The following is a 27892-nucleotide window of genomic DNA, read 5'->3' on the forward strand; positions in this document are numbered from 1 at the left end:
CATGTTTGCGTGGGTTTTCTCTGGGTGCTCCGGTTTCCCCCACAAGTCCAAAGACACGTGGTAAGGGTGAATTGGGTAAGCTTAATTGTCCGTAGTGTATGTGTGTGAATGAGTGTGTATGGATGTTTCCCAGTGATGGGTTGCAGCTGGAAGGGAATCCGCTGCGAAAAACATATGCTGGATAAGTTGGCAGTTCATTCCGCTGCGGCGACCCCAGATTAATAAAAGGACTAAGCCGAAAAGAAAATGAATGAATGAGTGAATGATTAGTCAAGGTAGAAAAAATAAATAAATAAATACATATATTTATTTATATATATATATCTATTTATTTACACTGTAAAGAATTGCTGTAAAATTTACAGTATTACTGGCAATTTTTGAATTACCAAAACTTGTCATACTTTATTAACCACACTGATAAGTCATGATTAATTAAGTGAAAGCATGTGTAACCTGCTGAGCCCCATTCAGAGTTTAAAAAATCAGTGAATCGTTTACTGAAGATTCACTCTGACCGAATCATTTAAATCATTGTTGATTCGTTAGCAGATGTCAGTGCAACTAACAAATTAATTATTGGGTCCAAAGCTGATTTAACAGGTTAAGACATTTAGCCAGCGGAGAAATTAAAATGGTCGTGCCCAACTGAGTCTTTTTTCCCTCTCCGCTGTCACCACTGGCTTGCATGGTTCGGGATCTGTAGAGCTGCGCTTTGTTGGATTTGCTCTTCAGTGTTTGGACTCTCAGTAGTGATTTTTAGCCCACATTGAACTGAATTAAACACTGAAAACCGAACTACACTGTTCCAATTTACTATGACCTTTTATGTGAAGCTGCTTTGACACAATCTACATTGTAAAAGCGCTATACAAAAAAGGTGAATTGAATTGAACTGATAAAATTTGGCTTGTTTATGAATATAGTGAAGTAAAAGTTTCCTAAAATAAAAATGATCCGATAAAGTACAGATACTTAAAATATGTACTTAAGTAGGGAAGAAAAAATACCTAGGTAGTGGCCTCCACTGACGAACATTCACACATTATTCATGGCATAAATGTATTATGTCAAACTCCTCAAAATCCATCCATTGTCAATGAATTAGTCAGCTATAAAATAATGACAGAGATTTTGCTAATGCATTAGTTTCGTACTTGACGTGTTTTCTTAGTTTTTTTATGTATGTTTGAATAAATGTCACAAAAACTAATGTTATTAAAGCCTGAAGCACTTTTGGCTGGTGCTTATCTATGTTTTGATAATAAACCGTAAGTTTCTAAAACTCACTAAAGAGCAAAGATATGCCAAAAATGAATAAATAAATGAATTGTTAATTCTATATTTTTTTTATATTGATTTATATGTACATTTGTATTGTGATATTGTTGTTCTCATTGTTATTAATAAATATAAAAGTGTAATTAACTCAATAAATGCAAAAGAAATATTGTTTACTGCTAGTTAAATGTACAAAAGATAACACGTTACCAACTGTAATATTGTAAATGTGCTATAAACATTTGCTAACCACTGTTTCCCACTCACACACACACACACACACACACACCAAGATGGAGGAGTGGGCAGAGAGGAATGACAAACAGAATCGATCTCTCTCACCGACTCTAAAAGAAATCACTCCAATATGCTGTTAACGATTACCACTCCATATAACACTTGCTGATAAACTAATAGAGTACAAGGGCAAAAGACACTGGATAAAATGACAGACGCAAGCTTGCCCTACTCTCAGCCGCTGCCTCGTAGATCTATGCATGAGTGACAGAATGAAAACAGGCCACTGTAGGCATGAGGGAGGCACATCAAATCATTTTATACTATTCAACCTCAGCTGTTCCAGTGCCTCGCAGTCACCGCTTCACTAACTCTCTGTCCGTTACATCGTGTGAACACGCTGACGGTATCATGTCAAGGTTATGTCCTCCAGCTCCTCTGAGAAGTAACTAACGTAAAGGATTTGGCAACAGGGGGTTAACGGTCCTGAAGCCCCTGTCCTTAAGTGGAACTCTTGTTTCTTAGGGCTGCCACATCAGGAAAGACTTCCATCCATCACAGTTTCTGAGGTCACTGAAGATCTGTCTGTCTATTGCATAGAAATGTCGGCGTAAGTTGTTAATTTAAGAACAAAATAAGAATTCTGCTTGAGGAATAGCTCCATGTTAGCTGGAATGATACTGCAGTTCTAAAAAGTTTATATTGAATAACATTAATATATATATATATATATATATATATATATATATATATATATATATATAAACATTATTATTATTATTTTTTTTAATTAAATCAAAATTTACAATGTTTATTTGGCTAACACACATTGTTAGTCAGAAGGTAATCAATTCGTTCATGCAGGTTAATTCATTGAAAATAAAACTGTTTTGGTAATCTGTAAGCAAAATCAAATCATTTGCTTTCACTCCGGAATGGCAGTCGTTCTCAAATGATGTCAGTTTGATGAAATATATATATAAACAGTTGAAGTCAGAATTATTAGCCCCCCTGTGTATTTTTTCCCCAATTTTTGTTTAACTGAAAGAAGATTTTTTTTCAGCACATTTCTAAACATAATAGTTTTAATAACTAATTTCTAAAAACTGGTTTATTTTATCTTTGCCATGATGACAGTAAATAATATTTGACTAGATATTTTTCAAGACACTTCTATACAGCCTTAAGTGACATTTAAATGCTTAAGTAGGTTAATTAGATTTACTAGGCAGCTTAGGGTAATAAGGCAAGTTATCGTATAACGATGGTTTGTTCTGTAGACTATTGAAAAAAAAATAGCTTAAAGGGGCTAATAATTTTGACCTTAAAATGATTCATAAAACATTAAAAACTGCTTTTATTGTAGTCGAAATAAGATAAATAAGACTTTCTCCAGAAAAAATGTTATCAGACATACTGTGAAAATTTCCTCACTCTTTTAAACATCATTTGGGAAACATTTAAAAAAAGAAAAAATTCAAAGGGGGACTTCAACTGTATATGTCTTATAAAGGTATATTTTTGCTCCAGCAATAAAATAATATTCCAAACCAAACCACAAGAGTCAACCAGCACTCTTTTTTTGTTTTTAATCAATGTAAAAGTGTATTTTTTCTGCTGTACCTAATAAAAGATATTTTGAAAAATGTTAGAAACCGGAAACCACTATGTCAGTAGAAAAAAATACTATGGAAGTCAATAACTAGCAATTTTCAGTTTTCTTTAGAATAATATATTTTGTGTTTAACAGGTTTGTGACAACTGAAGGATGAGTATGATGCCAATTTTCATTATGTGTGAACTATGCCTTTAAATCAGGGGTCACCAAACTTGTTCCTGAAGGGACGGTGTCTAGCATGTTTAGATCCAACCCTAATCAAAACATCTAAACAAGCTAATCAAGGCCTTAATTAGTATACTAGGTATACTTGAAACTTCCAGGCTGGTGTGTTGAGGTAAGTTAGAGCTGGACACTGGCCGTTTGGGACCAAGATTGGTGACCCATGCTTTAAATGATACAATACCATGAACTACATGAGTAAATATATGAGTAAATTACTGTTATTTTACATTACATGTGTTACCCAAATTCCCCAGCTAACAGTACATTAGTCAAAGTAATGAACATTTATTGTTTATTTAAGTCTCAATCATTTTCCAATAATTTTAAATGAATATTTGTTTTAAATGAATGATTGCTTATCATGGATTTTCTTCAGAAACATTATCTAGATATGCAGTATTATCATTGTCAGAAACATTATAGATTTCTAGTAATTTCTTTCAGAATGTTGTGAAAGAAAGAAAGAAAGAAAGAAAGAAAGAAAGAAAGAAATAGAAAAGTATCTGTGTTTTGAGCATATCATTCAGCAACCTCATAAGCTTCCAACACTATAGTTATGAAACCTGCACCTGCAAATCCTCCTAATTTGTACCCTTTTTTGGTATTTTTACCATATTGCTTTGTATGGTAAAAAGTTACAAAAATATTGAACAACTTATGATTTTTACCATGATTTAGAGATACATGCCAGGGTAATGTGCATATGATTAAATGACTTTTATCACTAGATGTGAGCATTTCAATAATCCATAAGCCTGTATTTAACACATATTTACCTAATATCGCAAGCTTAGAATGTTTTCTTGTGCCGTTCCTACTGAGCCCTGCTTTGATCTGGGATAATGGTCCATCACTCCACAGCTGTCGGCTTACTTTCTTCCACCCTGGCCTAAAACTGACATTCCAACCTGAATCCACCACGCAGATTATAGAAACATTGCAGGAACAGGTCTGGGATTTGCTGTTCTTGACCTGAAAAGGAGTTTTAAGATGTATTAGATTTTTGCACCTGGCTTTTGTCTCCAACTCTTTGTCTGCCCCGAAGAAACACATTGTTGACAGTCAAATTTATATTCCCATTCCTGTTTTATGATGGAATAGGATAGGATGGGATGGATAAACCAATAATTTCTCCAGCAGTTTGTAAATATATACAAATATTCTCATATGAATATTCTCATAATTCATTTATGACAGGAAAAAAGTTCAGTCACCAGGTCCTGTCCTAAAATCCATCATGAGGGCATATCAAATAAAGACTAAATCTTTTCCGGTGTTTGTTTTTGTAATTAATACTAAACTGCACTAAAGCAACTGTTCCTTGAATTGTACCCCGTGTTCCACTTTGAAATGACAAATGAACCACTGGATAAATCAATCACATGGAAAGCTATGGGGAATAAAATCGCTTATTTATGGTGGCTTATAGCTGAGCAATGCCATAAAAGCTTGTGTCTAGCTCTGCTGGCAGGATATGGAATCAGTAAGCCCACCCTGCGGCCAGAATTATTAAATCATTCCACCATATATCAGTTATGTCCTTCTGATTCAATTACTTGCCGCTTTTCCAACCGTTCTTATCCGTATATTTTTTGCAAGAAAATGGAGGATAGGACAATCTAGCTAAAAATCATCCCCGTGGTATTGCATTTGTATGGATTTTTGTTATCGATTTCATGTAGAATCGTAGAGGAACAGATACAATGGAATCCAGGCATTCAGCTTTTTTTCCATTCCCATTCAGATGACATCATACTTTTGCGATTCCCATGGAACCAAGGGGAATCTCACCGTTTGACAGAAGAGCATAGATCATGGATGAGGAATTTACCGCATTTCTAATGGTAAGCTATGCTGCCATCTTCTGGTGTTACTAATAAACCACACACAAACCGTAAAAACCAATGCACCTAAATATCTACAAACTTCAATGAATCAGTGGTATAAAAGATTACTTTGAATAATTTAGCTTCAGATTTGACTTATGTATTAATAAAAAAAATAAGAAAATAATAATAATTAAATAAAGTGCAGTTATTTATTTTGTTTTGCCAAACGCCCAAAGCTCTTTACAATTGTGGAGTCTCTCCACACCACCAGCAGCACATAATAATTGCAATAATAAATATATAGTACCCTTATAATGAATGAATTACAGAAATCTGTGTATATTATTGTAATTAAATCCCAGTATGCATATATATTTAAATGCATACTGAAAATTTAAATTATATATATAATTTATGGTAATATTTGCCAAGAGTAACTTTGGATGTTAAATAAAGAGTATGCAGTACATACTATTTTTGGAAATACATACGACTTTAAAGTTTTACACTTGGTAATATTTGACTATTTAATTTCCAACACATTATTATATCCTGTTAACTCTTCATGCTTGTTAAAAGGAACAGAAGCTCTTCTAGCTGTTTCAAAAAGTTTGTAGGCATAAATGAGGATGCACAAATCTTCATTCCTAATTATCCTAGCCGGTGGTGATTAGGCATGATTATAAACTAAACAAACTGGATAAATTCCTTAGGAAGACAGTTTGAAATGTCTCCTCTGCATCTGATTGTGGCTTATGTCAGCGTTCTGTGCTCTCTTTCTGTTGAAGTAAGAAACAGCACATCCTCTAGGTTTTGTAGTTGTAAGCCACTCTTCCTCTAATAGAAGAGATGGGCAGAGTGCCAGTCGTTGTCTAGTTCTGTCTTCACTCCCTCCTGCGGCTATAGATTCTCCGCTCTTTGAAATCCCATCTTGTGCAATCTTTGTCTTGTTAAACTGCTGCCCATCACCTTGTCCTTTCCCCTGAACGATCCAATTATCCCTGACACACTACAGAACATATACACTCACAAATTCATGCTTACAGTATTTGTATGTGTGAATACCTTCAAAGACACATAAGCATTACGGTATTGTACTAATACTAGCCATATAGTAGTTGATGTGTGAATTATTTAATGAAAGGTTTACCATTAATATAATTTTCTTAATTATTCATACTTTTGGTTTTCACTTGCTAAATATGAAAATAATCTGATCACTTGCAATGTTCTAGAACTAATTTCAACTCCTAAAAAAGATTGTTCAGTCAAAAATTTTAATTCTGTCACTTTATAATCACCCTCAACTTGTTCCAAACATAAGAGATTTTGTAGAATGTGGAAAACACTAGTAGCTGTTCACTTGTACTTATTTTTCCTAATCTGTATATCAATATCAAAATATTATTATTATTATTATTATTATTATTATTATTATTATTTTATTATTGGAAAACAGAACAATTATAAAGGTTTGGAACCTATTAAGGTAAATACATGTAAACTATATTGAGTAAATACATGTTCTCTTTAACAACTGCATGAAAGCACCATGGCAACCCCTCACAAAACACTATAGTAATTACCATGGTATTTCTGAACCATACACTGAAGTGTTAAACTGTATAAATTATATTATATACTTTGTGAATGAGTGCTACAATGTACTATAGTGTTTGCCATCATGATGTGATAAACTATAATACAGTAAATACTGTAGTATCATTTATTTTTACTACAGCACACTGTGGTGTATTGTAATGTAGTTGAAGAGCACTTTAAGGGACAGTTCACTAAAAAGAAAAAATTCCATCATCATTTACTCACCCTTTATGAGTTTCGTTCTTCTGTTAAACACTAAAGAAGAGTATTTGAAAAATGTTGGAAATCTGTAACCATTGACTTCCACTATGTTTGTTTTTTGTACTATGGAAGTTAATGGTTACAGGTTCTTAACAATTCTTCTTTTGTGTTTAACAGAAATTGGAAACTCATAAAGGTTTGGAATCACTTGAGGGTGAGTAAATAGAGAGTAAATTTTTATTTTTGGATAAACTATACAGCAGTGGTGCTCAACCCTGTTCCTGGAGATCGACCTTCCTGCAATGTTCAGCACCAACCCTGATCAAACACACCTGAACCAATTAATTAGGACCTGAACAGCACTTGTTAATTACAGGCAGGTGTGTTTGATATGAGTTGCAACTGAAATCTGAAGGAAGGTCGATCTCCAGGACCAGGGATGGTCACCCCTGCTATACAGCATTAGATAATTTGTTTATTTCATGATAGTTGTGGTATTACCACAGCAACTATTTAACAGATTAATTCACTTACTTTACAAGGTCTAAAAACAGAATATCATTGCATTACACAAAATGTTTATATTAGAGATAACTGACTCTTAAAATGCTTACAAGCTTCTAATGAACCTCATCCATTCTCAGGCCCCAATTACCAATTCCAAAAGTTCACTTTAGAGCTAGAGTGGGAGAGTGGTTTGTAGATTCATTCAGTGAGAAAATGTAAAAAGACAAAGAGAATATACACATACCAAACAAATGCAAAGTTCAACGATCCTTGAACACAAATTTATCCCTGAAGATAAAAGTGACATCAGGTGTACTAACAAAACGTGACTGTATCTGCTGAAACTGAAAGATGAACTGCCTAAAGAAGTACTTCAAGTTTAAATCTCAGATGAAATGTGCTGTTTACAAATATAAATCAGTCATACAAATATAGATATTTAATGAGTGTTTCATGACTTTTGCAGCAAAAATGTCAACAAATCTTCAAGTACAGTGGCAGCATAGAATATTTAGGCTTGTTTTGACAGGTTGCATCTTGAAAAAGAATATTCTCTTTTACACTGATGTATTTTAATAAAATGGAAAAAAGTCTCATTAATAATAGGCTTTTAATTTGCACTACAGTAAATCATATTTGATATTTGTAGTCATTCAGATAAAACATTTCATGACATTTGTGTTACATTATTTAAAGTAGTTCTGGACAAAGATTAATTGCGTCCAAAATAAAAGTTTGCGTTTTTACAACATATGTCTAGGCGACGCAGTGGCGCAGTAGGTAGTGCTGTCGCCTCACAGCAAGAAGGTCGCTGGTTTGAGTCTCAGGAGGGTCAGCTGGCGTTTCTGTGTTGAGTTAGCATGTTCTCCCTGCGTTCGCGTGGGTTTCCTCTGGGTTCTCTGGTTTCCCCCACAGTCCAAAGACATGCGGTGCAGGTGAATTGGGTAGGCTAAATTGTCTGTAGTGTATGGGTGTGAGTGAGTGTGTATGGATGTTTCCCAGAGATGGGTTGTGGCTGGAAGGGCATCCGCTGCGTAAAACATGTGCTGGATAAGTTGGTGGTTTATTCTGCTGTGGCGACCCCAGATTAATAAAGCAACTAAGCTGAAAAGAAAATGAATGAATGAATGAATGAATGAATAACATATGTCTGTTTCTTTATTATGAATACATAAATATATTAGTATATTTTTCATGCTGTTTTATGTATATGCATATTACATATACATAATAAATATATAAAATACAAAACCAGATATATATTAATTAAATATTTTATTTTAGATACAATTAATTGTGATTAACCTTTATCTTCAATAACATTAATAAAATATGTTTTTGTCTGCATTTTAAGTATTGCAGTGAAGTATGCATTGCACTCCTGCGGTTTTTAAATCGTGGTGCGGTAAAAAGTATAATTCAAAAGGTCATAATCTGCACTCTTTAAATAATTACTTTTTATTTCCTTATTTCACATTCTTTGGAGATTTAAAACACAAATGTTTCAGCTCAATGTCTTCCTACAATTTTCTGACTCCACCCTCTTATTCCATAGTCAATCACATTATCTCATTAATGACAATTATAGGGAAATAAATAAATAAATAAGTAATTATTTAACAAATGTGGATCAAGACCTTTTGCATTTAAAGTATTACATTCAACATTCAGCCTATACTACAATATACAGTAGCTCCTTCACAGTCACACATTTCAGCACTGGAGTATAATAAGGATGAACACTGAAGCATAGTGTTTGAACCTGCACCGGATGCTTTGTGTTGGGAAAAAAGAGCCTGAAAGAGTACCTGTATCATAAAGCCAAGGCCCATGAGACTAGTGCATGAAAAGAGAGCTCAAACGCTTCAAAATGTCCAGCAGAGATAGGCCAAAACTACTGAATTCAATGACAGTTAAAAAATTAAATAAATAAAGATAATCCATTTAGCTTGAGAGCTTGGCATCAGGAAACACGTTACATGGGTTATCAATTACCAGACCAATGCCTTGGGACTATTAGGCACCCTCACTAAACGAGAAGGGCTTTTCTATCATTCTTTAAGCCACAGGGATTTTTTTTTCCTAAACTGCACACTATTACAGTACTCTGAAACAGGAGATGAGTTGTAGTAGTCTGAAAAGAAAAGATAAAAGGCAGAGAAAGTTTCTGATCCTCCTCCTAAAAACTGGGCTGCTCCCCCGACGCTTTTTCACTTCTCTTTTTGTTTACAGGCCTAGAGCTGTCATGAAGACAGGAGTCTTTTCAGGACAACTGTTTCTCTGATATCTGTCAGGTAGCAGGGACATTGTGTGCATGGTAATAAAATGAAATCACAGAGGCAGGTGTGATTTCAGGACACCTATTTAAGTGATTTTTGTCAGGTAGCAGGGACATTTTAAGCATGAAAATGAAATAAAATAAAAAGCAAACAACACAATGCTAATGTTTTATTTAAAATGTTTTGGCCACAAAAGGAGACTTAAATAACTAATATATAATGTATAACATCTATTATATACATTGTAAAAAATATTGTAAAATGTACAGTAGCTTATTGGCACTGAAATGTATTTCTTCTTTCGGAAAAATTAACCTATGACCTCAACCACAATCAGGACATATTCAGGAGACTTTAGGAACCTCTCCAATCCTTTCTACGCAAACTCTTAATTTTTCTAAGAGAGTTCTGGCTTCTTTTGTTTTGATTTGATCATTTAATTTATTTTTTTTTATTATAATTTTTTTAAACTTACATTTGTAAATTTTTATTTAATTTGCAGCGCTTGGGGATGGTTTGTATGGTTGTTTGTTTGTTTGTTTTTGTCTTTATTTGAAAATCCATAATAAAATAAAATAAAATAAAATAAAATAAAATAAAATAAAATATAATTTTAAGACTTTATCAATATTTTAAAAGGGAACCATAAAAACAAAAAAAAAAAACTCTGGCAAAATTGAAGGTGAAAAATAAATAAAAATATTCAGAAATTTTGCCATTGATGGTAGGTCCACTTGTGCATCTTTTGAAAGAAAAAAATAGCACTAAGCCTGTACATTTTTCATATTTTTTTTTCTCAGATAACTTTTAAGTATTTCTCATTATTATTATTTCAGAATATTTAGATGTGTCCTCAATCTCTCTCACTGGTCTTCCTTTTCTAAAAACTCCATGTTTTTGTTCTAAAAACTTTCCAAGCACAAGCTCTTTTATTTAACGTTTTCCCCTCAAATCCCTTCATCCTCAGCCACTTTTACTTTTCTTTGTCTGTCTCCTCAGAGTTGTGCTAGTTCTGTCAGGTTTCTGAATCTCTCAATGCCTACAAGCCTGACAGCCCATCCTCTAAAAGATCACAATTAAGATTATTATACCAACCAGTCATTATTTATTGAAGTACAATAAGCAGCTACTGTCAGTCAGTTTGATTTTATCAACAGGAATTTCTAATAAAGACACTTTGAAGAGACTAAAAAGGCACATAGAGAAAATAACTCTTTATCTTTATCATGACCTTGGGCACTTAGCTTAATAAATCCTGAAAGTCTGGTAACTTTGAGCTGCTTTTTAATAAAGGAGATTAAGCTGGCTGTTTGGAAATACTGTAGTTTAGAATACGCTATTTCTTTCTTCTTCTTCTTTTTAAACAACGTTTTGAAAAAAAAAAATGTGGCTTTTAACATCAGACTTTTCTTGAAACATGTCTGCCCTCTGCTGACAGTTTGTGAGATCACAGAGAATTTGATGGAAGTGGGCTCACAAATAAATAATTGAGACTAACTCAGTGTTGGCTTAAATTATGTTTATCGAATAACTTTAGTTTTTAGCTTACAGAATTGTCCCAGATTCACAAAAGCCTTTTAAAACATCCCTTTACCAAGTCATATTTATAGATAGTTCATCTAACTCACTACTGCCATCTATTGGTAAATATTAATACATGCCATAATGACCATTAACTAGCAACTAAATTAAAACTAGCTGATTGTTTACACAAGAAATTCACATTGATTTGGATTAATATATAACTATAAGTAAAGCATGAAAATTGTAATTTTGAGGTAAACTCTTTCTTTAAAACATGTTGTATTTTCATTTAATTTCCTGTTTATATTTAAAATATTGCTTTATGCTTATTTGTTATATGCCAGATTTTGCATATTTAAGTGTATCATTGTCATCTTTACAATAAATTGTATAATCTTGTTGCTCATCTTCATCTTTTTTAAATCAACAACTTGCACAAAACTTAAATAAAAGGGAAATCTAAAGTCAACTTTAAAACCTACTTTAAAAAATAATATGAACTACTCCTTATATGGAACATGGTTGTTTAATTAATTGATTATGAAAGCGAACTCATTTTTAACTCCCTAATAATTTCAGACACATTTCTCATGAACTTATAACGTTAGACTATCTGACAACCCAAAACTTTCCCAGGGTAGCTAAATTGATGCAAGGCCATTCAAATTGTTTGTTCATGCCTAACTAGTGATCATATTTATCATAAGTACATCATAAGAGGCACAACCGTAGGGTAGAACGATCAGTTTTTGATACATTTATTATAGCTAAACAAACATATAAAAAATGTTTAAAAACTAACTACTAAAATTAAAACATGATATAACCAGTCATACACGTTCTGTTAGCTTCATAAAATTACTGTTGAAAAACTGATGGCACAGGGGCTTTTTTGACCAATGTTCTTGGTACATTTCTTTGAGGGTTTCAGGACCCTCTCTGTCTATGGATGGTGAGCAAGCTCTCGGTTTCCATCAAGAATATTTTGATGTAAAAAAACATAAATTTGTGTTCCAAAGGTGAAAGAAGGACAGGGTTTGGAATGACATGAGAATGAGCAAATAATAATGAGCCACTCACATGGGGCGTTGTTATTAATGTTTGAAGAAGGGCACAAAAAAGGCATATAAGTGCTTTCGTAGTAGTAGTTGTTGTTGAGGTCAGAAATAAAGTAAAGGCTGATCATAAAGCACTGGGTAATTACCCATCGTGGTGATGATAATAAGCATTTCCTCTATTTTGACCTACTGCTATTCTAAGGTATCACTGCTGCTTGAAGACTTCCAAGGGGGAGGGATTACACCACAAGCAGACTTGGTGACCTCCAAGTGGCAGAGACTTATGCCACAAGTAGAATGGGTTTAGAGTTGGTAGGTGTAGTAGACATTATTAAACCACAACAGGTTACTGTGAGGTTGGGGTAGGTGTAGACATTCATAAAACACAAAAAGTTGAACTCCATGTCATGTACAAGACATTAGATAAATGAAAACTCCTGGAGGTTTGCAGCCAAAGTCCCTTTAAGGCATGTCATTTCACTCTGCGGCCATCTTTGAAACACCTCTCGGGCAGTATGCTCGGGCATTCTGTCTGAATGGGGAAACATCAAAATTGCTTGCCGAGCTTATGAATAAATTTCATATTAGTAATCACCAATAAAATCACACAACAACTGTGTCTTTAGTTTTATTTCTAAATGTTCGAATCACACAAAATCTGCAGAAAGATCTGCACCTCCCCCGGAGATTCGTCAGTCTATATTGATCACTGATTGGCTCCTGCACTAGAACGCAGGGCTTCATTCACCATGTTGATCGTTACACTTTTCCCCATTCAAAACTATACGAGTGACACGTCTTGTGTATTCTATAGTCTTTGTTTGCAGCCCACTTGGAGCTCAAGCCCCACCTACTTGGAACTGACCGGCCAATTTGAATCTGGCTCCAACCTCTGTTTGGACCCTTCTCCTATTCTCTGGTGTTGCATGAATACGATTGAGTAGTATATTTGCATAAAGCGATCTTATTGGCTGACTCCTACATTGGAGCTTGAAAAGTTAAATTCAGTTATTTATTAACATCTACCATGAGTAAAGAATTGAACTGAATTCAGCAATGCTTGACATCACTCCATTTAAAGTAAATAAGAAGCGTTAACAGCGACAGAATTTAAAATTTTAGGTGAACTGTTCAATAAAACATCAATAAAAACCCATGATAAAGAAGCCGATTAGAACCTTACTCAGAGTGAGGACAGCAGAGCTGAAGGTGCTATAATCTAGATGGGATTAAGGTTTAAGGGGCTGTAATGGAGGCCAGCAGTTACTAATAGCTGTGCAAGTACACCTTACCCTAGCCTCAAGAGGTGCACTAACAATTGAAGTGCAAACATCCTTTTTAGTGAGCCCAGCTCCCATGCCGGAGACACCAGTTTGAATACCGCTCAGACCAGGGTGAGCAGAGCTAAAAGGGTTACATTAGTGCTGTGACTGGGATGGGAATGAGGTTAATGGGATGACTGAAATAGAGGTCAGCTAGTAATAGCTATGTGATTTAACCTCACTCCCCTGGTCTTAATAGGCCCAGTAGAGTCTGATGTTTAAGCATCCTTTTTAGTGCACCTGCCTCCCATGCTAGAATGGGATGAGTTGAACTGGAGGGGTTACATTGGTGTTTTGATCTAATAGGAGAGGGGTTAAGGGAGGTGAATGAAATGAAGGCCAGCTAGTAAAAGCATGGGTGACTAAAACTCACCCCTCTGGCTTCAATGGGTGCACTTGGGACTAATATTAGAGGTCGTGCTTTTCAGCCCCAATGATGGAAGTCTAGTCCATGAATCCTGCTCAGAATGGAGAGAATAGAACTGGAGGGTTTACACTGGTGCCATGACCTGAATGGGAGAGCTGCTAAAGGCTGCAATCGGTAGCTTCATTATTAGCATGCCTGCTTCCCGTGTCATAAGTAGACCCACACAGTATCAGAAATCCACAAACAGCATCAATTGATTTTTACAGATATGAGGTCTCTTCAGTCTATTTATTTATTTATTTGGTCACACTTTATTTTGATGGTCCGTTTGTTAAATTTAAGTTACATTGAAACTAATTCTCATTAGATAATAAGTAGACTATTAGGTTGGGGTTAGGGTTTGGGTTAGGGTTACTGTAAGTTGACATGTACTTGCAAAGTTTCTTATTGTCAGTTAAATGTCTGTTGAAGGAGCAGTATCAACAGATATTAAGCAGACTACTAATACTCAAATGGACCATCAAAATAAAGTGTTACCATTTATTTATATATATAAATGTGTTTTTCAGAATTTTGTATTAATTTCACTATGATTTCATAATATACAAATGTTTAGATGATTTGTGTACAAAACAGTTTATTCAAATGTAAAGTAATATGAAAATAGTAATCAATGCCTTTTAGTGAATGTATTTAATGAGACACCTACTAATTTTGTTTACCAAAAAATGGTTCTAGTTGAAAAATAAATAAATAAATAAATAATATATATATACATTTGAGCAATATTACATGAGTAGCAATGGCTGTATGTTGGCTCTGGTGGGAGGCGTATGTTGATTTCCACCAGTGACAATATTTAGCCATATCGCACTGCTACGAGTGTGATTTTGCATTTATACAACAATTTGACAGCATAATAGTGTATACAAAAGAAAATCAAACTACTTTCTTTCGCCATTCCTTCACATCTTCAGGTGATGTCAGAACAGCAGAAACCATTGCTACTTTACAAACGTCACTTTAAAGCTAGTGTTTGAATGGTTCTCTAGCGTAATATCTAAAGTGATGACAAAACAGGTGATTTTGCTCACACAGTCTACAAAGATTTCACAGTATTTTTCTGTTGCAATCCAGATATTACAATAATTAACCCCAAAAAAGCCAAGGCAACACAATTACTACCAGATTACTACCTGAAAAATGCTAAACACACACATGGGCATTTTCTCTTTCGATTTTTTTACTGAACTAGTCTGCAGTAACAAAAACGGGAGACTCGTTATTGGGACCAAATAGATGGCCAACCAAAAAGTAACTCAGGGTTATACAAAGAGTGGCCAACACAAAATACATGCATTCCTGATATGCTAGTCCCATTTCACACTCAATAAAATACAATTACTATGGTATAAATACAGCACTACAACATACAAAAGAGAGAGATCGACTGAGAATGTCACTCACCAATTTTATAATGTTTTGATTAGCTGTAGTTTGAAAAAGCGCCAATCTTTTCTCCTCTAAGGGCTTATTATGCAGTCTCTGTTGCCATCTTGTGGCAGAGCATCAACCGTCTTTGCTCTGCTCAATGACTGGCTAATGGATGCCGATGCGTTGTATCTCAGAAATGATAAATATTTAAAATAGGCATTATCCTTATAAATAATCTGTATAGTTGCAATTTAAACAACAACATTCTTAGCTGAAAAAGCCTCAAAAGTACATTATGTTGTCCAACAGATGGAATATTTGTCAAACTGTAGTGAGTTTATTGATCTACTGCCACTTTATGTGGGTGGAGTAATACAGAAGTGTGAGGAGGCTGTAGGAGTTCTAATTTTGCAGAATATTACATGGTTGTCAGCCAATCAGAATCAAGAACCAGACAGAACTGTTGTATATATATATGATTTTGTTAAATTTTTCAATTACATATTCTCAAAATCATTCTGCATAAATCCAGTTCATTTATTTTTGGCAGTTTCTGGGCAGAAAGAGCATAAAGTCAGCAGAATTGTCTGGCCCTGATCATAAGCAATATTTCCAATTGATTTCGATACGTTGGTGCCATGGTCTGGACAGGAGTGAGACTACCGTACTGGCTGTGGAAGATGTTTCAGCATCCTTTCAGGGCCATGCTTTCTCATTGTGAGCAGACTAGAACTGGCAATGCCATAAAAATGACAATGACATAATATATCAAATTATGACATAAATTACCATATGCATAAACAATGTCTGTCCACTGCCTATATATCCCACCACTTATTTTTTCTTCTGTCTATACCAGTTGTTTCTCTTTACCCATCTCTCTCTCTCTCTCTCTCTCTCTCTCTCTCTCCATCATTCTCCCTCCCCAGTTTAATGATGAGCGTTTGCTTGCAGTGCCTGGTGAGAAGCTCTGTCTACTGAAAGTAATTTATGTAACCAATCAAGCGCTCATTTGTCAACCATCACTCTTCATTTCAGTGGCTGCAGGACACCAGTGCTGTGGTCTCTGGGGTGTTGACATATGTTGTTTTGTTATTTTGATTGCAATTAGCGGATGTGTCTGAGTAATAAGGGGCGGTGGAACAGGGCCATGGCAATATGGTCACCTCAGTGAACGAGGGAGAGAAAGAACGAGAAAGAGGGACTGCTTGATTGTTCATTTCACTAAACTGAAACAAAACTGTGTGAGAGCTCATTCCGCATTTAAGTCATTTCTATGCTGCTGGCTCCACTAAGCGGAATTGCTAAAATAATGTTTGAATGAAGAAGATGCAAGAAAATGTTTGAATGCTCCTCCATCTCCCAACAATCAAAAAAATAAATGATTGACTCCACACAAATCTGTTTCACTGGTTAATATTTGAAAGTGGTCTGATGCTCTTCAAATAAACAAATAATCAAATATTGCAGGGTAATAAAGTATTGACTATAGCCCCAAAAAATAAATCTCCCCACACAAGCCTATTTGAATAGTTCCCTACAAACTTTAATTAAACAATATCACACATGCAAAACAAAAAGTTCTGGATGTCCTGCATGGCTGTGATTTTTCGATTGTGCACACACACAATACACCACAACAACAACATCTAATTGAAAAGCTTTTTATGTTTTTCATTTGAATAGCAATGTCCAACTAGGCAAATCACAGCATTCTTCTGCTGAATGTACAATATTTTACCACATTTGTACAGAGTGCTGATGCTGCCTTCACATGCTACTGGAAATTTCTTTCTTTCGCCATCATAATTTGTAATTTCATGTGTATTTTTTGGAGAAATCTAATTAAAGCCTTTTTAAAAACCAACCATTCATTGACAGCCATAAAAATTACTTGCGCTACTACTGTACATCAACCTAAATTTTCATTTTGCTCATAGTTCTGAGAGAAATTGAATCTTTTTACGTTATAAAATTTAATCCACAGCTTTGGCAAATGGGTAAATCTGATTCTTGTATGACTCATGTACGATGGCAGTGAAAGCTTATCGTGCTGTAATTTCAAGAGTTCACACTTAGCTGATTGATAATAAAGCGTATTTGGCATGCTGTCGCGGGAGAGAGCCCTGAGCTCAGAATATCCTCGAGTCCGGGGTTCCCTCCCGTTTGAAGTGCGAGAGGGGAGTTTGAGCTCAGGTAGGTCTCGAGAACTCCCATGCTTGTGAACGTGCTGAGATATATCTGGCTAGGAATTGTCTTAAGATGCTAGTAGTCAATTTACTTCACACACTTACTGGTGTGTGTCTTTGGACGGTGGGAGTTTTTTTATAGTGTGTCAGTTTTCATCTGACTGGTGCAATATACGGAGCTGATGCGATACCAGCCGTGTTCAATCACAAGCACATGATCCTCTAGAAATTAGTTTATAAATAAACCACACTTCAGAAAACACATGCAATTACAAAAAATGTCAGCAAATTATGAAAAGCGCTGCATTTTCTCACAACACAAAAAGAAGAAAACACAACGGAAATGTTTCAAGGGGACCCAAAACATGACAAACGCCACTGTGCCGTATTTGTAGGTGATCTTTGAAAGGTGAGTTTTTTGTTTATTTTAATATCCCGATTCCCGTGTCTTTATTATTTATTAGCCTACGTAACCATAACCTAAAAGCTGGATCGTCTTGTTTTAGGGTCTCCTTAAAACCTTTACCTTGTGTTGTGAGAAAATGCAGTGCATTTTCATAAAATGTTTGCGTTGTGAGAAAATGCAGAGCATTTTATGAATTGTTTGTGTTGCGACAATGTGCAGCTCTTTTTTTTTTTTTAAATGTGTTTGCATTGTGACGATTTGCAGCACATATGCTGTCAAACGGATGAAGCTCTTTTCTCAGTTTGCTGGCGTTTTTTGTAATTGCATTGTTTTCTTAAATTGCAGCATGTTAAGCTCTCTTGGCCACCATACTTATGACTGTTTTCATGTAATCATGCAATGATGTAACAGATAAAGCACCCAAAACATTATATGTAACATAAATAATAAGCCGTGATTTTTTTTTTCAAACAGTCCCATCTATACATCTGAAGTTTTTGAACTCTCATCGTGTTTTGACCACTACTGTTTCAGCTAAATAATTATAACCATAATAATAATAATCAGCCAAATTGTGGGGACATCAGATCTCAACCACAACTTAAGAAATCAGACAGTATGCCTGATTTCAAGGCAATTGATGGTAAAATCTTAGAAGAGATTTTAACATCAACCAGGTTAACAAATTCTTAAGCTCTAAAGAATGTTTAGACAATTTTTAATCAGGTTTATTTGCACATCATAGTACAGATAATCATATATAAAGATAATCAATGATATCCGCCTAAATACAGACTCGGGCAAACTAACAGTGCTGGTATTGCTTGATCTCAGTTCTTAATGTGACACTATTGATCACAGCATATTTTTGGATAGGCTGGATGGATTGGCTGTCTGGGACGGTCTTTAAATGCTTCAGATCTTACCTTGAACGGAGAGTTTACTATGTCAGTATACTGTAGGTGACCATAGGTCGATGTGGACACCCATGACGTGGGATCCCACAAGGTTCATTTTTGGCATCTCTCCTTTTTAAACTTTATATGCTCCTACTGAGCCAAATAATGAGAAAGAACCAAATCTCCTACCACAGCTATGCTGATGACATTCAGATCTTTGATGCATTGATGAAATTAACAGTTGGATGTGTCAAAACATTCTTCAGTTAAACAAAGAGAAAACTGAAGTCATTGGATTTGGGAACAGAGATGAGGTTCTCAAGGTGAATGCGTACAGTACCTTGGCTCAAGGGGTCAAACAACAAAAACCAAGGACAAGAATCTTGATGTTATTCTGGAGTCAAATTTGAGTTTTAGTAGTCATGTCAAAGCAGTAACTAAATCAGCATACTATCATCTCAAAAACATTGCAAGAATTAGATGCTTTGTTTCCAGTGAGGATTTAGAGAAACTTTGTTTTACTTTAAGTAAAAGTTTGTGGTGGGCCAAGAACCCTAATATGTTGAAAACTTAGACGCTCTGTTTTCTGTAGATATTTAGATTACTTACTGTATTCAAACCTAATTTACACAACAACCCAAAATCCAAAGTCATTTATTACTCAGATTTAAGAACTGGAACTGATTACAGCATAACCAAAATATATATTTAGGATTGCATCTCATTGAATAAAATAACTGAACAAACACTTATCCCACAGAACTGTACATGCTTAAAACTTTTCAGTGTTTAAAAACATTTGCTACAGATGAGTCCACCTCACATTAAGCTCTTATACTGATCCAGATGCTGAATGAGGTGAACACTGTCCCTTCATCCCTCTCTCTTTCCCTTCTCTCTGCCTCACTGCCTTCCTATTAGCCAGCCCATATTCCACATCAAAGGCACAGATGCCAATAACCTCACTCTGCCCCCTAAATGCTAAATTATTATTATTAAAGTGTGATTGACGTGCCTGCTTATTAATTATAATCTTGTGCACATATGCGGGGTGATGGCAGGAGTGGAAGCGGCTTTGTGTGCCAAGGCACCTCCACACAGAAGCTAATTTGCTCTGACACACTATCAAAGCAGGCTCATCTGAACTCCCATGGTGGCTCCTATGGGCCGCACTCACGTTTTAAGGGGCACACATGATGTAAGGGAGGAAGAGCATCACACACCACACACATGGCAGATTTTTTTTTCCACCTGCAAATCACTTGAAAACATAAATCCAAACCGTTTAGGGAGGAAAATTACATACTTGTTTTCTAGTCAACATAATTTCATTTATTTTCTATCAAATAGTATATTAAGGTGCACGGTGACTCAATGGTTATCACTGTAGCCTCACAGCAAGAGGGTCACTGGTTTGAGTCCTGGCTGGACTAGGTGACATATCTGAGTTTTCATGTTTTCCCCATGTTGGCGTGGGTTTCCTCCGGGTGCTCCGGTTTCCCCCATAGCCCAAAGCCATGCAGTATAGGCAGGGGCGTAGTGGACATTTTAAAAGTGGGGGGGACGGCTGTATGAGATCATACGTTCATATAATTATTAATCACCGGTTTCTAAATGGTCTGTCTCTAAAAATGAGGGGGACGGACCCCCCCCCCCCGGTTGCTACGCCCCTGAGTGTAGTTGAACTGGATGAACTAAATTCTGGAAGAGCATCTGCTGTGCAAAACATATGCCAGAATAGTTGGCGGTTCTTTCCACTGGGGTGACCTCAGATAAATAAGGGTATAAATATTTATACCCCTGATAAATATCTGACATTATTGCAGACAAACAAAATAACTGCTAAAAACAAAACTTTTTGGTATATTAAGCCATTTTTTGTTCTGTCACTTTACTTTAGTTTCTAGTAGTAAAACAAACATATAAATAAAACCCCTCTCCTTACAGTTTTATTTAAATTTAGTCGTTAGTCGTCACTAAAGATGTTTTAGAAGTATGGCATTCTTAATCTTTTCCTTTAAAAAAATCCCACAAAGCAAAAACAACAAAAATAAATAAATAAACAGTTGGTAAAATAACATATTCCATTAATTCAGTATTATTTTGCTTTTGGTGCTAAAACAAAAAACAAGCATTTTTCTATTGGTTTGATTGAGATATTGATAATATTGATTTATTGATAATCTTTATCCTTTTCTTATGCATCTTTTATGAAACGGTTGAGATATTTTTTTCAAGACTTTGTTCTTGTTCATAATATAACAAACAAACAACCAGACATTCTCTGCTCTTTACTTTTTTAAATATGTTAAATTCATTAACCTTAAAGGGTCGCAACCCTTTCTGTTTTTAAATCAAGTCTTAAAACCCATTTTTACTCTTTGGCTTTTAATACCATATGAGAGTCATGTGTCTGTTGAATTTGTCCTTTGTTTTAAATGGTGTATGTGTGTACAGCACTTTGGTAACCACTTGTTGTTTTTAAAAAGCCCTTTATAAATAAACCTTGACTTGACGACTTGATTAACCTCTTTTTTTGTGACTTGGTGAATGAATGAATGAATGAATGAATGAATGGAATTTTTCATTTATTTATTCATTTTCCTTTGACTTATGCCTCTATTTATCAGGGGTCGTCACAGCGAAATGAACCACCAACTTATCCAGCATATGTTTTACCCAGCGGATGCCCTTCCATCCACAACCTAGCACTGTGAAACACCCATACATTCTTGCATACACACACACACACACACGCACACACACACACACACACACACACACACACACACAATGGCCAATTTAGCTCATTCAATTCATCTATACCGCATGTCATTGGATTGGATAAAACCAGAGTACCTGGAGGAAACCCACCTGAACACGGGGAGAACATGCAAACACCACACAGAAATGCCTACTGGCCAAGCAAGGGCTCAAACAAGCGACCTTCTTGCTGTGAGCAACAGTGCTAACCATTGAGTCAATGAGCAATTTTGCGGAATTTTTTTTTAAAAAGAATTTCAATACAATGATCTAGCTTTTGTTTACATAAATACTGTACCATACATACAGTATAAATTACTAAAACAAATTAATTAATTCAATTAAACACATTTTCATGCCCTTACAGTTTTATAAAGATATGAACTTCATCTTTTTCTTCTTACTCTTTTTCTGTTTCTGTCCACTTCTGCATACTCCATTGTCAAATGACCAAACCGTAAGTGTGAAGTGTTTATCGTCAGCACAGAGGATCAAGAAGACAGTTTGAAAACAGAAAGAAGGCAATGACTCACTAATGCAATTTGTAAAGATGCTCTGTAATACACTTAAGACACCCACATAAACTTTACCTACGGGACTTTTATAGACGTAAGGAATCAGAGATGCTGTTAGTGTGAGATAAATGTCAGAGCAATTCATACAGTCTCCATTAGGAAAGAAGATGAGGAAGGGACACCTTTCTGAGTGGAGGAGATATAAAGTAAAACCTTTTTTGTGTATGCTACTATACATTTAATTTTATTTTATTTCTTGCCACAAAATGTAGCTACATTTTGTAAAGTATAATAAACTAACCTCATTTATAAATGAAGAGTTCAGATGCAAAAAACCTGTAAGTGCCATCTGAAAATTTTGCCAAAAATTTGCATTTTTCTCAGTCTTCTATGTTTACATTCAGTTATTTCGCATTAAAAGCAATGAAAGTAACTTATTAACTGCAAAAAAAAAAAAACTATTCAACCTACAGGAGCTTTAAAAAAAATTGCAAGTTTAAGGAGAAATTTTAAGATGGCATTCAGGTTTTTGCATCTTCAAATGTATAGACCATAATGTACATGCTTATTTACTTTAATATGTATTACATTCACTGCGTTTTTGCTCATTTAAAAATAAAACAGCAACAAAACAATGTTTATTCATGCACTTATTTTGTCATTCAAAAGCTGTACAGGTGTTTAACATCTGATCAGTAGGGGGCACTAAAACATCACGCATGTCAATACACAGGTAAACAATTCCTCCTTACAGTGCTGGTCACACACTCACAAATGATCCATTTTCCGTCATGAAAGTCTGAGAGACTTAACACACAATTAAGGAAGTAGTATGACACACCATCAGGAGTCTACACAGTAAACATCATTCTTTAATGACTCCATTCAACACTGTCTCCTAAAACAATTATTAAGCGAGGCCACCGATAGACGTTTAATACTTGTAGGTTATACAGCCATATAATATGATAAAGGACTTCCACACAAGCGCAAATTCATTAAATCAAACCTCACACAGACATTTTAAAACACACCTTGCACTCAGACGCAGAGCTCCGAAATGGCAGAGATGAGTAGCTGGAATATAAAGAGCGGCTCGAGGGGTGGCAGGACCTGCAGCCGTGATGGGCGCTGAATGACTCTTTTAATGGGCGAAAAAGACTTAGGAGATTAAATGGAGGGCCTCTGATGCAACTCAATTCAATTTGTCAGTATGCCTATTCATTTGGCAGACCAGGCCCCGCTCTATAATTTCTCCATCTCGATGCTCTCATCCTAGACAGGCGAGCAGTACGAATGTCTCTCGTGCTGCGTTTTTTACCTACACATTCATCAGAGAGCCAGCAAACTACCAGCACTTACACCACGCCAAAGCCCCGGTCAGGGTTCAGCTTCATTATGCCTGTATGTATATTTCAAATAAAGTAAAACACATCTGCTTTCCAGAGCTGCATCCGCACTCTTGCAAATGGAGTTCAAATTGCCTGAAATGAGGGAAGAAGTGAGCAGACAGAACAAAGAAGGGGGGAAAAATGGGAAGATTTCTTCCCCCCGGAAAAATGACTAATAGCTGTTTCTGCCGGAGACCGTACAATCTTGTCGGACTATTCGAAAATGAGAGGCTGCCTAATTTGCCGGTGCATTTTTCTCTCCATTGTCCACACTTTTTTCTCCCTTTTCTCCCCCACCAAGCACTCATTCCCTCTCTTCTAGTTCTCTTTTCCTCTAAATGCAAAGATGTACCCAAGGGCAGCGTGTGAATCCTGGTCAATCACAGCAAGCAGATCTGCATATTCAGTGAGTCATAAATCTTCTATTAGCTGCTCTGCTCTGACTGACTCCTGACCCCTATTTCTTCAGGACGGAGGGGGGGGGGGGGGGGGGGTATAGTATAGACAAGGGCACACCAACAGCTTCCTTTCCCTTTTATAAGGCATCCAGTCTTCACATAACACTTAACACATAACATTCATCCATGAACACATCTCATCATCTCAGGGACCATCATCTGATGAGGCACACCTCTGCACCCCTGAGGGCTAAATGCTCATTTGCTGATACGAATGCAAACTTGAAAAAAAAACTGGCATAATATGAGAAAATAAAACATTATATGTAAAGGCAAATCGTATAGGCTATACTGTACAGTCACCTTCTTTTTATAAACCAGTTAGGGCAGGGGTCACCAGCCACAAGATTCCGACCCAGTACCAGGTCATGAAAGAGTTTCTACTAGGCCACAAGAATGTAAAATTACTCGCCTTTTTTATTTATTATACATATATGAGATCGCTTTATTGTAAGTTATTTAAGAACCAATATCCATGTCTGTGCACATCTCAGACTAGACACCAGAAGCGCCGCGCTGCACAACTACTAGAATTCAAAACATTTAGAAATGTATACTATGAAGGTGTGAACCCTGTACAAACACCAGTGCTGCAATAGGGATCTGTTTGCTTTGCTTAGCAACTTAGCAATGTCTTTATAAGGTTCAGTTACTCCAGCAGGTGGCACGGAGGCTCAGTGGTTAGCACTGTCGCCTCACAGCAAGAAATTCGCTGGTTCCGGGTGGAGTTTTCATGTTTGCAACATATTCTCGCCATGTTGGCGTGGGTTTCCTCCCCATGCTCCGGTTTCCCCCACAGTCATGTGGTATAAGTGAATTGAATTAACTAACTTGGCCGTACTGTATGAGTGCATGTGTGAATGTAAGAGTGTATGGATGTTTCCCAGTACTGGGTTGTGGCTGAAAGGGCATCTACTGCATGAATATTTGGCAGTTAATAAAATAATAATTTTGTGGCAACCCCTGACAAATCAGGGACCTAAGGCGTCAAGCACATGCTCCGGCACAGCCTTCACGCGGTCGCATAGCTGACGCCAACATTGACACGCACCTTTCAAAAAATGTTACTAAATGTCGCAACATCATGTAGCGCAAGCTCTGTGATTGGTTGGCTTGGTAGCTGTGATGAGTGTGGGTGGTGCTGAGAGCCGCCAGGCAGATGAAGCAAGTGTCGAGTCCTGTGAAGAGCTACAAAAAGTTTGTTTTGTGTTTACCTTCTGTTTAAAGTTGCATGTCCGCCAGTTCCTGCCTCTGAATGACTAATTTTTAGCTACTTGTACATTAAGGTAATGTTCAGAAAAAACAAAAACACAGAAAAATGTTTTGAAGAAATGAAGAAAAATAGACACAGAGTAACATTAAAACCTACTGCCAGCTAGCGTTTCGGAAGTGTTATTGCAGAGCAACACAAACAGCACAAAGAAATATGAATGCACGAATACGCGCAAGGCATGCGCCATGGGTCATGGATGCGTAGTAGGAGGTAAGCTTCCGTCCCTCCAGGACATCTACACCAGGCGGTGCATGAGGAAAGCCAAGAGAATCATTAGCGACTGCAGCCGCCCAAGCCATAGACTTTTCTCTTTGCTACCCTCAGGCAGACAGTTCCGCAGCATCCGGTCACGCACTAGCCGACTGAAGGAAAGTTTCTTCCCTCAGACTATCAGGCTGATGAACACTTAACACACCCCACACAAACTCTTCCACACCCCTCACTGCACACCATCAATATGTACCATGCACTGCACTTTAACCAATTCATACTTAAAACAATACTGCCTACAACTATGTGTACACCTATTCATTGTACATATCGCTGTCAACACTGCCAATTTTACATTGTCCTGTTTTTTTTTTTTTGGGGAGCATGCTGTTGTATTTTGCACTGTCTGTATTTTGCACTGTCGTTGTATTTGCACGGTCTGGAGCCAGCACCTAAGCTTTTCACTCATCACAGCACACGTGCTGCTGATGATGTGACAATAAAAGTGATTTGATTTGATTTGATTTGATTTGATGGGTCATGGCGATCATTTGACACAAAAGTATAAACCAGCCTAAAGCAAAAGGAAAATGAATGAATTGCTTACTCCAGCATGAGTGGGAAACAAACTTCTCTTTGTTATGGGGAGTTGTATTAGTTTGTTGATACATACAGTACACTTGTTTACACAACATCTGAAAACATGTTTCAAAATGTAATTTTTAAAAAAAGTCATTGTCGTGTCCTAGTAAACAACAGTCTTTGAAATCAATGACGTCATGCATGTGCATAGTATGTCTTTACGGTGGTGTAGATTAAAGGCAAGCACGAACAAACTCCCAACTATAGCAGAGTACTAGGTGGTGTTGTTGTTGCTTAAGAGTTTGCTAAGGCTTCATCAGCAATGTGTGGATTTACTTCACATTACAACCAACAGCAGAGATGCATCTTACACACCAACAAATACTTATTAACAAGGTGACCGTTTGCAAGGGAAAACCTTTCCATTTTTGGCTGCACTATTGTCATGTTAACCTATCCTATAGTACATTGCCTCACCAAGTCTTTAACATTCAAACATACAGTCGCTGCCACAGAATGACACTCACATTGTTTTACAGTTACATAATTACACATGACCCAAATCATTTAGAATGTACATATTGTGCATTTCTTGGCTAAATGTTTATATTGCTTCACACTATACTGAAGTGATATTTTCTTTTTCACTTGCTCAGTTATTTACTACCAAATTCTGTACCATAATTTTATTATATGATTTAAATATATTGTTGGATTATCGAATAGCTTATTTTTACAAAATGGGATATAAAACAACGATTTAATTACCTTGAACAAAACTATAAACTAATAACAAAAATTATTGTAATTACATTTTTTAAATTTTATTGTCATTTGTTATTTAAATCTGTAGCTTTAAAATAATTGCAAAGCGATCAGTTTAATCTATTTGCAAATGTTTTTTCCACAATATGGAAATATTCACTTTTATTATGCTTAACATGCCTAAAATAGAAAAGTTATTTTGTCACACTCAGGTATGCAATACATTAATCACATAAAAAACAGCATAAACAGATATTGCACGACTGTGTAACATTTAACAATAAAACCAATTTTATTCATTCATTCATTTTCTTTTCGGCTCAGTCCCTTTATAAAAACCTATTTAGTTTCTCCAATTTAATTAAATCTTACACTTGTAAAACCAAGGCTATGTTTACATCACAATTAAATGTGATACAGTATAAGGTTACTGCCAACTGATTGCATCAAAATCCTAATTTTCACATGCAAAGAGAAATGAGAATGTTTAGAAGTATGCATTTGTGTACCATCTAGTGGTTCAAAAGAGAAAATAAAAAATCTAATGGGTCTCTGTGTGACTTTAACCTCACTGTAAAATACAAGCCTACAACATAATTGTTGGAGAAAGAGGTTATAGTTTTTCTTTCACACACAGTATGCAAAAGATGGAAGTCCGATATACTTCTCAAAACTAAGGAAAGCCTGGGAGGGGGGTGAAGCAGATAGATAGGAAGCGAGGGTTACATTCGATGGAAAACAGAACAAGGCTGAGGGGAAAAAATGGAGCTAAAAGATAGAAAGAGTGGGAGGGAGGGAGAGGATTTGGAGAGGTCCTTGATCAGAATGGGTAGCGGTGGAAGTTTCTGGAGACCCTCATAAATTCCTGGCGGAGGTGTAGGCCTCTAACACTTTAACAAGTCGCTGTGCCAGCCGTCAGTGCAGCATTTAACAGTAGGCAAAAGCTTGTGTGACAGC

The sequence above is a fragment of the Danio aesculapii genome, chromosome 13, assembly GCF_903798145.1.
Source record: "Danio aesculapii chromosome 13, fDanAes4.1, whole genome shotgun sequence".
Lineage (NCBI taxonomy): Eukaryota > Metazoa > Chordata > Actinopteri > Cypriniformes > Danionidae > Danio > Danio aesculapii.